The sequence below is a fragment of the Hesperophylax consimilis genome, chromosome 27 (genome assembly GCF_061612785.1).
Source record: "Hesperophylax consimilis isolate HC1 chromosome 27, BYU_Hcon_1.0, whole genome shotgun sequence".
NCBI lineage: Eukaryota > Metazoa > Arthropoda > Insecta > Trichoptera > Limnephilidae > Hesperophylax > Hesperophylax consimilis.
The window spans coordinates 8,198,358-8,214,919 of record NC_142862.1 but is presented as its reverse complement, the minus strand read 5'-3'; the positions used below and the strand labels follow the sequence as shown (position 1 = coordinate 8,214,919).

General features: G+C 34.6%; 1 protein-coding gene across 2 annotated transcripts in view; it reads right to left on the bottom strand.

The window, feature by feature from the left end:
* hoe1 (OCA2 melanosomal transmembrane protein hoepel1) overlaps positions 1 to 16,040 on the bottom strand; it is a 166,771-nt gene extending 150,731 nt beyond the window's left edge. Inside the window, exons 1-2 of one of the 2 annotated variants that reach the window (XM_089648096.1) lie at positions 15,909 to 16,040; positions 15,406 to 15,691 (exon numbers count right to left, since the gene is read on the bottom strand). The gene's annotated coding sequence lies outside the window, so the exon portion shown is untranslated. Of the gene's footprint in view, positions 1 to 15,405 lie in introns of both variants that reach the window. The other variant, XM_089648098.1, reaches the window with a different exon arrangement.
* Between the last annotated feature and the right edge of the window lie 522 nt (positions 16,041 to 16,562).

Genomic DNA, 16,562 nt, shown 5'->3' with positions numbered 1-16,562 from the left:
ACAATGAGAGAAGAAAAAAATCAAATCTCCATCAGAAATAACCTTCATAATAATTTCATTATGACCGGAAATGTTATAAATTAAAAACAGTACTTACTTATGCCAATAAAACAATGAATCCTTTTTTCTACTCTTCCGCAAAATTGTGAGAAAAAAATTATGCAACGTAAACCATCAATTACTTTTATGAATACGCTATTGAATAGTATTGCGAAAATTTGTAGTAGTACCTACAATTCATTCTATTGTAAATAATACGTCGATTCAATAAAGATAACTCCAGTAATAATAATTAACTAACTACGCAAAGAATATGTTGAAAAAATGTACTTATCTACTATGGAAAAATACTTACGTTTGGTTCTGCAAACACTTGGTTAATTAATCCGTATGACGGATGTGTGGTGGATTGGTTTCTTACATCTAGGCCTAGTATCATTGACTAAGTATAATACATCAATTACTAGTACTCTTCATACACAGATATGTGTACTAATAAGCTAAGCGACTGTGACGCAACCACAAATAACCCACCGGTATGCTACTCTTTAAGACGAGACAATACCCTAAAATAAAGCCAGAATCTTGATGACGTAAACGTAAGTGAAGCAGCCGTGCACAAAAATATGCGACGCTCGGTCCTGGTGTGTTGGACAGACCTGCAGTTAAATTTGCCTTATCAAATCTATAAAATAAATTGGTAATCTTAACGACATAAGTGATGAAGTCGTGTAAAAACAATATTCGGCGCGCGGCCCGAAGTAATGGACGGACTTACGGTCGACTTTGCTCTAGCAGTCCTAGAAAATCAATCATTCCTTGGGATTTATTTTAATTATTTTTGATGAACGTATAAATAAAATCTCAAATGTTTCTAGAGGGATCCCTCGGAAAGTTACTAATTCATCGTCGAAAAAAATTAAATATAGTGTTTACCGCTAATTTTATAGTTCAAAAACGTTTTATAAAATTTTCAAACCTTATTTTATATTTTAATGATAAAGTTCTGTTTCTATTGTAGTTAAATATAAATAACTTACATCCGTAGGAATCCCTCTAGAAACATTTGAGAGATTAGTAATATTTTCATCAGAAATAACTAAAATGTGAGCATCGGGCAAACTCCCGTTATTACTGAACTTGATAATTTTTTCTGGCCTGCCTTGGAATTAATACGATGTCAAGTGACTAGCGACGAAGACAATAATATTGCTGATCTTTATATTTTCAAGAATAAGAAACGGTCTAAAATAAGATTTTGGGTTCACCCATACAACGAAATAAATGTTTATTTTAGGGCATTTGTCGCTCCCAAGGAACTACGTAAGAATGATGTCAAATTGACTATTATTTCTAACCTCAATTTACGCTTCGCTAAATCCTTTCTAACGTATTTAGGTAAATTATAATTGTATAAACATTGATATTTTCCGACATCCAGAACAATGTTAACGTTCAAGTCATGTTCAAACGAGCAGTACATGGGAATGTAGCTCGCGTAGCGTGCTACTAGAACTGTCAGCAGCGTGCAACTGACATCAAACCAGTAGTCTACGCGTCGCGTAATGTACGAACACTAGCAAAATAGTATGGTGGATACTCACAAGCTACGCGTATGCTACGCGCATAACACTCCAGTTGCTTTTATAAGTATCTCCTTAGTACGTATCTCTTCGTAAGATTCATAACTCGTTTTTTTTAAATAATTTAACTTTGTAACAGATATTGCAAACCTTCTTAGGTTCATTTGGGTTCATGTGATTGACATTGCAAGGTGAAAATATGTGTGCTTTCCTACAAATTTCAGAAGGCAAAGTTGTGCAAATTATACGACGCCAAAGCTGTGAGTTCATAGTCGTTCCCAATTTATGTTGTAAAGCTAAACAGAGAGGGAGAGGAAAGAAATCGTGTAGAGTAAGGATTGGAAGTTTATTTTAGGGAGGTCAGTTGATTATAAATTAAAAAATAAAATGAGTTTTTTAATGGTCAGTAGGCGTATCTGGGTTTATGTTAGATTGTGTAAGGTTAGGTAAGGTTAAGTCAGGTTGTGTTGGGTCATGTTAGGTTATTTTAAGTTTCAGTCAAAAGCATTGCTTTTGTTGCTTTATGCAAACAAACGGTAGAATTTCATTTTATCAAATGTTTGCCTCTGATTTTCGTTTAATCTGTGAGTAACTAACAAATAATCAAAATCAAATATATTCAGAACGGAGAATCTAGTTGTCCATACCATATCCTCAAGAAATGAATGCTGGCATTACCTGTTCTATGAGGTCAATATTATTTACACGCGAGACAATACTATTGCGTGATGCGTCAGATGAATAAACTTCTTGACGAAATTTATGCAATTTTAAGTGGATTTAGAAGGTGTTAGCTGGGTTGTCAACAATGTATTTGAAACTTAAGAAAAGTGATGTTTGGAAGCATTTTGTCAGCTGCAAAGCAAATAAAGCTAAACGCAAATATTGCCAATCTGCCAATTCACAGAGCTGAAAGAAACGAGTTTATAAGACGGAAACTTTACTACCACGTATAACTTTACCAAAAATAACGAATAATGATTTCTTAGCAAAGCTAGCAGTCCACAATGGAGTGTTGGTACCTACCCTGATGTATGGAAATGAGGCATGGAACTGAAACAGAGAAGGATAAAAGAAGACTGAATGCTGTAGAAATGAGATCCCCGAGGTGTATGTGTGGTAAAACCATGTATGACCGAGTGAGAAACGTGGAGATCTGCATAATGCTGATGTAAGCGTAATGAGTAAGATTAAGGAAGGAACCCTTATATGGTTTGGGCATGTAGAGCGAATGAGCGAAGAAAGGATAATATATGACGCAAATGTGAATGGTGGCAGAAGTCGGGGACGCCCGAGGAAGACATGGCATGATCAAGTGAATCATATACTTGAGTCGGGCCATGTCAAGAGTCAGAATAATAGAAGGGTATGTATGTATGAGACGATGTATGAATGTAATTGAGGCAAGAAATGTGTGCCAAGATCAAGTCCTCTCTGTCTACCCCTGCAGGAAAAAAGTCGTGATGGTAGTTAGTTAGTATTTTAATGTCTTAAAAAAAGTGAAAATAATATATGTGCATGCTCTGCACTCAATTGCAAAAAGGTAGCTATTTGTCGATTGAACAAAAGTTGATTTGTGAGACCAAAGAATTGACGGTTCTTGAATAAGGAGCAACTAAAATAGAAGTTCAATCGAACTTATGTTTTCCTTATGTGTATGTGGATGTGTATCTATCTACATGTATCTTTACCTCTACAAAAGTATAAAATAATATTACTAACTTACGTTTTCGTGATTATGTGACAGCGATTCATCCGTGAATACGAGAATGATTTTCCGAATCCCCATATCTCACAATGGTAATTACGTTGCGAGATCAAAATTATTGCCTTGTCATAAAAAATCCAGATGGAAAAAGCTGTGCTAATTTCACGAAGTCAGAGCTTGGGAGTTTTTGCTGCGACAATCAGATTGATAATTACAGTCAACAAAAAACATAAAAATGAGGTCTGCAAACATGAAGACGAGGAAACCAATAAATACAGTCCACAAACATAAAAACGGGATCTAAAAACAAGAAGACGAGTAAATCAATAAACACACTCAACAAACATAAAAAAGAGATCTACAAACATGAAAAACACAGTCAACAAACATGAATATAAGGTCTACAAAAATTATTATAAGGAAATCATGACCTAACACCAAAACAACTACCCACTGTTCGCCTCGGAACAGAAATCCCTAGTAAGTAAGACTGTGAATATACCAAGTGTAGGTATTTAAAAGCCATTAAAATAAAGCGATAAAAAAGCATTTACATTGTCTCAATTCGGGAGGCGGGTACTGCCGGGGGACGGGTACCGCCGCCCCAGGAACCATTGATTGGTTAACCAAAACCTCTGCCATAGGTCACCCCAAGTGGTTCACTACGTTTGGTGATTTAGCTGGGAATCCCGGGTTCATGGGGTAAGGCTTGTCCGGGTCTTGCTGGCAGGCCAGATCGCGAGAGACTGGTTGAGCAAGACCTTTTGACCTCTCCAGCAGGACTTTCTAGGAACATCGCCTTGCACAGCAGTGGGAAGTATGGATTCATACGTCCGCCACTTCTGGACACACTGACATCCAGATTCTTACCAACACATCATGCCTTTTGCCTTCCTACAATCCCCCCCTTCCTTTCTTCCCTAAAAAAAAGCCTCCACACAGCATCCCTAAAGATGAAGTGGAGCTAATGTAAAAAAATTATAGTATCCATTAGTTATTGCTTATGTAAATAAGGTAAGGTTAGGTTAGTTTGATTTACGTCTCTGAATAGTTAGACAAACAGAATTGTGTTATATGCTCTAAGTATGCCCATTTTTTCTCACTTCTGCTGAATGCTTCTGTTCAATAGTATTAGTATGAAACTTGAAATTATGAAGGTTAATTTTTTTGTGGGACTTTCCGCTTCACAGTGAGTTTAGATTGATGTGATGCATACATTTTTTTATTTAATAGTGACCGACCGAAACTAGATTTTCAGCCGAAACCGAATTTCGGCTTCTGTTAAATTTATGTAATCAGTTTAAAACACTCTATAATCAGTCGCATTAAAGTTAGTGTTAAATATTGAAACACTTTTATGGTTATTCCAACAACCGGTTCCTACCTAAATTGCCCTTGTTTTTATTCCATTTCCTAAAGGTTTTACCTTCGAAAAAAGAAGCAAGAATATTTGAAAAATAGAATAAAAAAAGCAAGTGTCTTTTATTTATTGATGTTATTTTCGTCGTTGCATATTTGTCGCCCCCTCGTAATAATTTTCGGAAAATAGTATAATTTATCAGTTCCATCATACATTAAAAAAATATTGTATAGAATCGATAGTTATCAAAAAACCGTTCATATTGTGAAACAATAAATATTTGTGATAAAAAAACAGTTCGTTTTGTGAACCAATACTAGATGTACATCTAAAAACTATAGTGCTCACAGAACATTCAAGACCAACAACAGAACTTTCAATTGAAGCCATAAATATTGTGCTTTAATTGAAAGCTCTGCTGTCCACTGCTGACAAACTGCTCTGGCAGTTTAGCGGGTGTAAAAAAAAATAAAAAATAAAAAAAATAATAAAAAAATCACAACGTAAAGACCTCCTTCCCACTTATACTATTCCTTGTGATAAACACGATCGAATATTCATTCTTATTTTGTCGTTAAAAATTACAGTCCAACAGTTTTTAAATAAAATACGCAATATTGCACGATAAAATAAAATACAACACTAATGAGAAAATTGGTTAACTTTAGCGCTTTAGTTTCGTTCTTATGATACTGTAACGGGCAATTGTTGTTAAAAGCACATTTGATGTGAAATAGCATAAAACGCCATGAGTTATTTATCTCTAAAAAATCATATAATTACAAAAGACCTTAGTACCTACAGTAAACAAATCAGTCTTGTATTTATAAAGCCGAACGTGATCGACACATCACTAACGCAGTTTTCTGCTGAGCCGAACTTTCGTCAAATGTTTGGCCGAATCCGAAACCGCGGCCGAAACATTGATGTATTTTAAATTTAGATGAGACATGAAGTGAACAAATATGTTCGGCTTTTGTCCGTCCAATTAGTCCGGTTTGACCTCCAACGCTACTAACCGACCGTTCGCCGACCGACAGGAATCCGGTAAACGCGCAGTGCGCACCGATTATCGCTTCTGGAATACGTTTAGACAAGATATTATAATCTAATTCTCTAATATCTCTAATTGTAGAGCTCTGTGGCCGAAACTTCGGTCGGTTACTATTCGCAAAATCAATCTCGTGCAATTTATGCAAAAGTCAAAAGGACTTATATTCTATTAGATTTCTTAATGACCGTGTGTTTTCCTTGGGATGAACATTAAACTTATGATAATAAAAGGGAACAATGATCAATTAGTGATCGGTTAGTTATCTACGTATTGCCAAACAGTAAAGTTGTTAGAAACAACAACAAATAATTATTATATGTATTCATAGTGCATTGTTTTCCTTCGCAGAAGTAATGAACAATGTTTATCTTGGGACGAGGAACTGGATTTATTAGCTCATGGAACTTAATGTATTTTCTATGGAAATTAATTATTGTTACTGGCCCCCAAGAAAGGCAGTTTTTAAGTATTGCGAATTCTAATGCTGTATAGACATTTGCGAACCGATACGCGAGCTGAGCCTCGAATTATGGGAAAGGAACGAAGCAACAGGCACGTCTTCTTTGAATATTATGTAGCGTATATACAGGATTTTCTAATAAGAGGTGTTATTTTGAATAGCCCGCTATTTTGGTAGATGTTACTATTTAAGCCGTCATTTTTTGACATTTGACAAGTAAAAACTTGTCATTGATAAAAATGGAACGATACACGCTTCAACAACGCAATGAAATTATTAAAATTTACTTGAGTGAATCAAATGCAAATCATCTTGAGTGATGAGACCCATTTCCACCTCCGTGGCTTCGTCAACAAGCAAAATTGTCGCATCTGGGGCTCGGAAAACCCAAGAGTTATTGTTGAAAAGCCTCTCTATTCTCAACGTGTGACTGTTTGGTGCGGTTTATGGTCCAGCGGAGTCATTGGACATTACCTTTTCGAAAATGAGGCTGGAGCAACAGTTACGGTGAATGGATTGCGCTATCGAGAGATGATTAATGTTTTTATAGGCCGGAATTGGATGGTATTGATCTGGACAACGTTTACTTTCAACAAGACGGCGCTACGTGCCACACAAGCAACGAAACCATTGATCTTTTACGATTGAATATCAAAATAACACCTCTTATTGGAAAATCCTGTATATACGCTACATAATATTCAAAGAAGACGTATTTATCTGCTTTTATATTTTGACACGGCGACCCCGAAAGAAATTATTTCCTTTAGGGCCTATTTCAACTTGAGGAATTCCGTAGGGGGTAGTTTGAGGAAAGAAAGTAGTGAACCTATTATGTGATTAAGATCATGTCCCAGCTGCTCCTTGCTAACCGGAGCCAGTGAGACTATGGCATCCTCAATGGGTGTATGTTGAGAGGCTGAAGGGTATGGAGAGAGGAAGGAGATGGAGATGATGAAGGTTGGGAAGTACCTAACAATACAGATCTGGTTACCAAACACGGCTAAATCCATTTAAAGCAAACGTTTCAATTCAGAATGGTGGTGTATCACTAGGGCGACACTGAGAGTTTGTACCATTCTGGAACGTGCCATAAGTAAATTACATACAATTTTGAATAAATAAATTGTGAAACAATACAAATTAGTTTAATGAAATTTGCTTGGGCACGCTGGGATTCGAACCCGAGACCTCCGTATTCGTAGTCGAGGACCTTACCCATCGACGACGGAGGTCGGCGATTTAAGTTGTAGGAGGGATTTAACACGGCAGTCGTGCAAATCGTTCAACAGCCGAACTATTACAATGAGTTGTAGAAACGTCCCGTTCTCGTGTGACAGGCGTCAAAAGTGCGTTGAACATATTCAAGAAGGACACATTTCATGACGCCAGAGCTTATTAAATGGCTACAAAATTTCTCTTCTTAGTGTATTGAAACAATGTGGTGGGGGAGGTTAACTGAAAAAAAATAAACAAATGTCGGATAGTTGGTCATTTGTGATTTCGGAGTTAAACCTCCATCACATTTGATGGTGATTGCTAATTTTAACCAATATTTTTTGTGATTGCTAATTTTAACCAATATTTTTTGACTTCGGTTGAGTTAAACCTCCATCACATTTGATGGTGATTGCTAATTTTAACCAATATTTTTTGACTTCGGTTGAGTTAAACCTCCATCACATTTGATGGTGATTGCTAATTTAAACCAATATTTTTTGACTTCGGTTGAGTTAAACCTCCATCACATTTGATGGTGATTGCTAATTTTAACCAATATTTTTTGACTTCGGTTGAGTTAAACTTCCATCACATTTGATGGTGATTGCTAATTTTAAGCAATATTTTAAGTCGGCTTCACAACTATCGAAACGAACATTAAAATACATTAAAAGACAGCGTAGTGGCAGGTAGTTCAAACTTGTAAAACAACATCTCGTTTGGCGTAAGTCAATATCAGGGACCGTGAACTGCAAAATGGGGCCTTCAAAATATTAAGAAGTGTACACAGCTGCTGATGGCGATATTGGCGTATCAGCCACTACTGGCAGGACACCAACATCGTAAGTATATATACATTATTAAGTATATAAATCATTATAATAATTTATCATATTTTAGCAATTGACTGGTTTAACTTACCTACCTACGGTAATGGCTCGTTCAACGAAGTAAAAATACTTAAAAATGCTGTTTTTGCCAATCAAGTTGAGCGATGACTAAGTTGAAATATGAGTTGAACGCACAATCTCAATGTTTTGTTCAGTTAAATCGAATACTTTACAATATCGGATCGATAGGCTCAACTACCGATGATTTTATATCGATTTTTTACCTCGAGCACGGTCGCGCTGTTGATAGCCATACCGATATTGATAACGCAATAATTAAGAAATCGATATACGCTGGCAACTATGGAGATATTGTCTATGAATAAACATTCCGAAACAACAAACGTCAGTCAGCTACGTAAAAATATTAATACATTGAAATAATAACCTAAACGTCCATTAGTGGTCTGCATTTACTTTTTTAAACTAAAAGGGGAATTAATTACTTAACAATTTCTTAATGCACAACGTGTTATGTGAACAAATTTCGTTTCTTCAAGTCCGAACCAATTCGTTTGCGTCATTGGAACGAATGAACTCAACTCGCCGCTTATAGGTACGACGTCTTTCAATTCTAAAAGCTTCGTTAGTTCAACTCCGTTCGTTAATAAGCCAGTAATTTTGCATAACGAATGACACTATTAAAAAGATGAGTATATTACAGTTAACCGAAGCTTGTCGGAACATTTCTTGTCAATCGTTTACCGTGCTCGCAAATTTCGCTAACTGACGATAGATGACGTATTTAATCAATATCGTATGGACATTTAAAGACAAAATTTAAAGACAGTAAGAAGAAGAGTGTCAGAAGGGATCTGCAGGACGTCGCTACACATTTGATGATTCATGATCCGTGATTCTATCATGGAGATCATTCATTTATGTATCCCGGTGGTTATCTCCGTCACCGACAGCGACATCATAGTCTGTTTTATCTCCAAGCCTGCGGGACTAACTTGCCAAGTACCTTTAAGCATATGTGGGGTAAGAGGGGACTGCGGGAGAGTGTTCCAAACCAGTTCGAAAAACATTTTTGAATTCGATTCCTACTTTTATTGGTGTGCAAAAAAATACATTCAAATGTGTCCTCTTTACAATGAATTGAAACTAAACTTATAATAATTAGGTCACAATGGCCGAGTGGTTAGAGACGTTGTCCGGGTAAGTCAGAAATCCTGGATTCGTTTCCCAGTTGAGACGGTTACCTTTTTTTATTTTTCTATGTCTTGTTCTGTTTCATGTTTCGTTTGGATTTATTGGTATTATCTTATTCAATAATTATAATAAATAATCATAGAAAAGTGAGGTTCTCGTAGTAAAACGTATTTAAAAAATGCTAAAATGTGGCATTTAAAAATCAATTTGTTAAAAAATTGACTGAAATGGTAAATTTCTAATTAAAATGACAATATCACATGGACATTGGATACGGACCATTGGATAAAAAACTTAATTATGAATTCAGTAGGTAAAAAAACATACTTCAGCAAACGTTTTCTAAAACAAAAAAACAATATTTAAATAATAAATTTGTCAAACGCAATTCTAATGACATTCCTTACTCAGTTCCAATTGAGCAGTTAACATGCGTACTCAATTATAACATATAATCTTTAGCATACTCTATGAACTCCCTGATTATTTCTCAGTATACACATAATATGTAAGATTTCTTCTCGGATACTTACAACGAAGCATTGGTTGTACTAAACAGTAGAAATCCAGAGAGATTTATCGACCAAGAATAAAGTATAATAACCATAGACATATGAATATTAGTAGACCTGCCCTAAGTGATTAAAAGCGTATTATCCCCACTCCCCATACCGGTTCCATTGGAGCCGGCTGTGCTCGCGTATGGCCTCAAGTGAAATTTGAAAACGTGACGTCATCATTCTTGTGCGAACTATGGTCGAGGCATCATCGGTTCATTTTACGAAATAACACGGCAAAATGTTGACTTGTACTATGAAAACTTGTAAAAATAGATGTGGAAAAGATAATAGACCCAATTGTCGTATTACATTCCATATATAAGCATTATTTTACTTTATTTTAAGCATATTCACATCGTATAATATGAATCAGTTGTTACTATCACATCGAGAAACGTCTGGACGCGAAACACAAAGCTGGTTGGTTGCTGGGAAGTAAATTATGAACATTTATAAAAGTGTCTTAACTAAATACTTAAACGAAATATTCGACTCTGAAAATGAACCGAATTTTTTTGCCGAATTTGGACTTCGCAAATTTGTTCATAACGTGGCGAGTAATTTGCGCTCCCATGTAAAAATGTCTATTCATTCCAAAGCAGATTTTACTTTTAAGAAGTAAATGGTGATATTATAATGCGAGATGCCTATTTACTGTCAGATTGATTTATTGACGAATCACAGTCAGCTTCACTCCCTTCGTTCTTCAACAGTTGATTTTACCCCTCGCCATTATCTTCTCGTCTATTAATTCCTATGTCTGTGATAATAACTAATAGTTTATTGAACTAATCGTGCGGGAAAAATAACTTGGTTACGATATTTTTTTTCACACAACTTAATGTGCAGTTAAATAATAATATATTAAAAATTATCTTGACCTACTACAACCGCTTCTTCACGGGTCGGAAGGAAACATTATAAACCTGATGCAGTAAGAATGCGTGATACCGATACCTTACAGATCCGTGAGGGAGCAGACTTTTAGATATTTTCTATACAGTGACATAATATAGGTGTCGAATTTGTGTTATAACTTTTTTGGCAAAGTTTGTACACGGTGAATATGTCTTCATAATTATTGTAAGTTTATTATCACTTTCTTCTCTCATCAGCCATGTTTTTAGTTTTGTTTTAAAAATATTCATTTCCGTTATTTTTTGTTTGATTTGGTGGAACATTGTACAATTAATCATTGTACGTAGAATAGAATTTAACATATTATCTCTGTCCAAAAGATGTATTCAAACTGGGAGTAACCAGTAGGTATATTTTGGCTTAGTGCTCTGTTTGAGTATTTATGTTGGACAGTGATATATATTCAGATATATATTTTTTAGTTTAAATAGAATATCTATTTATACAAATAAAAATGTTAATATTCATTTGTTCAAAATCTTTTATCGCTGAACGTTCTCCACCGATTGCTTTGAAATTTTGACACAACGTTACATTTGAATACGCGTGTTTTTATATACAGGTTTTCCAATAAGAAGTGTTATTTTGATATTCAAAGAAACTTTTCCCGTAAAAGATCCATGGTTTCGTTGCTTGTGTGGCACGTAGCGCCGTCTTGTCCAGATCAATACCATCCAATTTCAGCCATAAAAAATCATTAATCATCTCTCAATAGCGCAATCCATTCACCGTAACTGTTGCTCCAGCCTCATTTTCGAAAAAGTAAGGTCCAATGACTCCGCCGGACCATAGACCGCACCAAACAGTCACACGTTGAGGATAGAGAGGCTTTTCAACAATAACTCTTGGGTTTTTCGAGCCTCAGATGCGACAATTTTGTTTGTTGACGAAGCCACCGAGGTGGAAATGGGCCTCATCACTCAAGATGATTTGCATTTGATTCACTCAAGTGAATTTTAATAATTTCAATGCGTTGTTGAAGCGTGTATCGTTCCATTTTTATTAATGACGTAGTTTTTACTTGTCAAATGTCAAAAAATGACAGCTTCAAAAGTAACATCTACCGAAATAGCGGGCTATTCAAAATGACACCTCTTATTGGAAAACCCTATATTATATTTAACATGATTTTTTGAAAAGCAATGCCATCTGTTGGGCGTAAAAGCAAGAGACGTACTGTTTCTATCTGCACAGGCAGACTTACTCTTTTTCCTAAACTTTTTGTACATTTTAAACTTTTTTAAATATTCCTTATGTCGGAGTTCTGACCGAAACTTTCAGAATTGTCTTTAGTACTCCTTTTTGGGCTATGTTCAGCCCCCCTGTGTGAGTGCTCAAGACAGACCAGCACCCATTTATCCCGTACTCTATTAGTGATTGACACAAAGCGTAGTATACTTTTCATGTCGTTTATGTTAGGATATTACTTCTAGGTACTACGAGTTTCCGGACACCGTGTATCTTATGCAATTAATATTATCAAAAATGCTGATTATATTCTTATTGTAAATTTATCATATTACTCTTCCCAGAATGGGATTCATCCTACTGAATGCGAATAATAAATGATTATGTAATTAATAGTTTATTTGTTCATTACTTACAGATTTATTGGAATCAATTTACAATATCGATACCTATTCTAGATTACTGATGTTTCAAATAGCAATAATTCATTAGAATGAATTACCTAGAAATGGAATAATAATAGGTATCGCAGTCGGAGTTGATATGAACACGTTACTCACACAGATGCATTGCTAGCATAAAGCTTTTTCCAAACTTGTCATTGACTTCAAAACATAGATAAGACTAAATTGTCTATCGGGCAAATCAAAACAGTGACAATTCAACACACTCTTGAAAAGCGATGAAAAAAAACGAAGTTCTATTGGTTACGTTAGATTAGGTTTCAATTTGAGAGGCGGGTATGCGGACCGCCGCCTGCGAATTGTTGGATAAATGTTGCTTGATCAAAATGTTGCTTGAGCAAAATGTTGATGAGCAAAATGTTGCTCGATCATAGTGTTGCTTGAGCAAAATGTTGCTTGATAAAAATTTTGCTTTATCAAAATGTTGCTTGAGCAAAATGTTGCTTGATCATAGTGTTGCTTGAGCAAAATGTTGCTTAATCAAAATATTGCTTGAGCAAAATGTTGCTTGATCATAGTGTTGCTTGAGCAAAATGTTGCTTGAGCAAAATGTTGCTTGATCAAAATGTTGCTTTATCAAAATGTTACTTGATCAAAATATTGCTTGAGCAAAATGTTGCTTGATCATAGTGTTGCTTGAGCAAAATGTTGCTTGAGCAAAATGTTGCTTGATCAAAATTTTGATTGATCAAAATGTTGCTTCATCAAAATGTTGCTTGAGCAAAATGTCGCTTGATCAAAATGTCGCATGAGCAAAGTGTTGCTTGATCAAAATGTTGCTTGAGCAAAATTTTGCTTGATCAAAATGTTGCTTGAGCAAAATGTTGCTTGATCAAAATTTTGATTGATCAAAATGTTGCTTCATCAAAATGTTGCTTGAGCAAAATGTCGCTTGATCAAAATGTCGCATGAGCAAAGTGTTGCTTGATCAAAATGTTGCTTGAGCAAAATTTTGCTTGATCAAAATGTTGCTTGAGCAAAAAGTTGCTTTATCAAAATGTTGCTGAGCAAAGTATTGCTTGAGAAAAATGTTGATCGAGCCTGCGAAGCTCGCACCAGTGGAACTCATAACTTGACCAACTAACCAAGTAGTTGTATGCTAGTACATATCTTCACTTATTATTAAGACTCCTCATAGTCCTCATATTCCCCGTAATCCTGATTTGCAACATTTGATAGGAATTATTTATTATTCTGTGTTTCAGAAGTCAAACAATGATCGTTCACCGTTTCTGCGAAAATTAGATATTTAGATGCAAAATTTGTTTTTTTTTTACAGAACGGTAATGGCAAAACAAAAAAACTTGCCAGAAATGTGTCCGTGTACTTACCTATATTATGAACTAGCTGTACTCCGCCACACATTGTTATGGCTCAGTATTTCTGTGTAGATAAAGAAACAATAGCACGTTTTGCTTTTATGTCCAACAGATGGCGCTGTTTAAAAAAGCGTGTCATGCCTGTCACATGTGACATCTATATACTATAGGTATATAAAAACAAAAGCGTATTCGAATGCAACATTGTGTCAAAATTTAAAAGCAATCCGTGAAGAGCTTTCGGAGAACACACGATTTTCAACAAACGAACATTTACATTGTTTTTTTATTGAATATACAAACACATTACAATAATTTACAATTATGTTCGGATATTTCGAAGCTAATTGCGAAAAAGGGATATTTTTTTAAATGCAGAACACAATTGAGAAATTATTTCTCGTGTTTGATTTTTTAATTATATAGATGTACATTGTAATTAGCACAAGGTTGAGTTGGATTGGGTTAGATTAAGTTGAGATAGTATGTTACGTTAGGTTAGGTTAGATTAAGTTACTTAAAGAACCATTGTAATTTAATAACCCAATAATATGTACCTACCTTGACATTGTGTACCTAATTTTGTATAAATTCTGTAACAAAAGAATTTCAATTGCCAGCCTGAAGATGTCCATAATAGGATGAAACCGGTAGTGGTAAAATAAAAAAGTGGAAATAAGTTAAAAAATGTTTTATTTTCTATTTTAATAATATATAATTCCACCAAGTATAACAGTATAATAAATAAAGTCATAAAATGATATTGTTTTATCTGGGCAACGGATAACAGCATAGTATTGCATTTCTGCACACATGTTAGGTCATACGTTAAGAGTTTTGACATCTCTATCTTGATAGAAATAATTTTCGTTTTCTGGTAGATGCAAAATTATGTTCAATAGATCATAATCCCCCCCCCAACTTTATGATTTGCTAAACTAAGGAGGTGTTCTTTTGTACGGTTTGATTCTTCTCTTCCGGATTGTCCTGCGTGGTATGCAGGAAAATTCATTATTTTATTTACTAAATTATCGATTATTCTGCTATAGTGACCATTGTTATATTATTATTTCTTATTTATGACATATTAACCTTAAAGAACCATTGTAATTTAATAACCCAATAATATGTACCTACCTTGACATTGTGTACCTAATTTTGTATAAATTCTGTAACAAAAGAATTTCAATTGCCAGCCTGAAGATGTCCATAATAGGATGAAACCGGTAGTGGTAAAATAAAAAAGTGGAAATAAGTTAAAAAATGTTTTATTTTCTATTTTAATATCATTTTAATTGTATATTATTAATTTAATGTATGCTGAGAACTGTTCTTTGTCTACTAACTTTCAAAATACGTTTAACATGTATAATATTATTGCTTAAATTTACGCAATTACCTCTATCTTGAACAGTTTCAAACTATTACAAGACCTTTGACTTACATGTCACAAAATTTTGAATATCATGATACAATAATCGGTCCTTAAACTAAAAAATGTAAAAAATAAAATAATCCTACATACCTGCAATGTATTCACAGCCCTCAATGTTACAATCAATCCAAAAGTGGAGATGAATTATTTGCGAATAAACTTAATTAGCAAATAATATGGACTCTTATTTTGACAACCACTGATTTTAAACAATACGAAAACTACAATAGTATTAACATTCTAGAATTTGATAATTGAAAGACATGTTTACAATTGTTTAAAAGTTAACATATTTTACAAAATTTATTTGACCAAGTATAACGGACAAAAACTTGACACCAATTTGAAATTTGTAAAACTTTAAACTCACATTTTACTGAGAAACACGAAACAATTAGTTCACGGTTGTTTACATATTGTAAAAGTTATCAAAAACAACGTATTTTGATGATAACTTTGACGTTATGATTGATTTGAAAGAACGCAGCGCGTGCGGCTGTAAAGATGGAATGTATTATTAGCAAAACTTTAAACTCGCACTTTACCGAGTAATGCAAAACAACTAGGTAAATAAGTTAACAAAAAATGTTCACCGTTGTTTACAGATTGTAAATTTTATCAAGAAATAAGACGACAACTTCGAAGTTATGATTGATTTTCGCGGCGCGTGCGGCCGTAATGCGGGAATTTATTATCAAAGGTACGAGTATTGACAGTTTGTCGCGCGGCAAGCCAATCGGGAGGCTTGACGAAGAATGTTAACGCGAAAAACAAGACATGAACGAAGCTGCATCGCAGGTAAGTACTGGTTGTTAGGGCTGCAGTTTTTTGGCAACATCGATTAAACACGATATAATTGTTTTTAATTAAGAATTATTAGTACTTAATTCTGATTATGGAGAAAATTTCCGTACTACGCTTACTTCTAAATAAGCCAAAACTTTCCTCAATATCAGTAGTACAAGAAACAACTATTATTTACGTCTTATTAGGTTCTTAGTTTGAGTTATTCAAATAATTTATGCGTATTAAGATTGAAATAGAACTTTTCGATAACCTTAGGCAAATGTCATATTAAACTGACAAGATCAAACATGACGTTGAAAAATTCTTGTAGTCATTAAGTTGTAGGTAATAATTTACATGAAAATGAAACACTTTGTACATCTACATGTTTCAAAGCCAATGAGCTTCTTCGTCAGGATAATGAAAATTAACTTGACGAATGAAAATATCCCGACGATGAA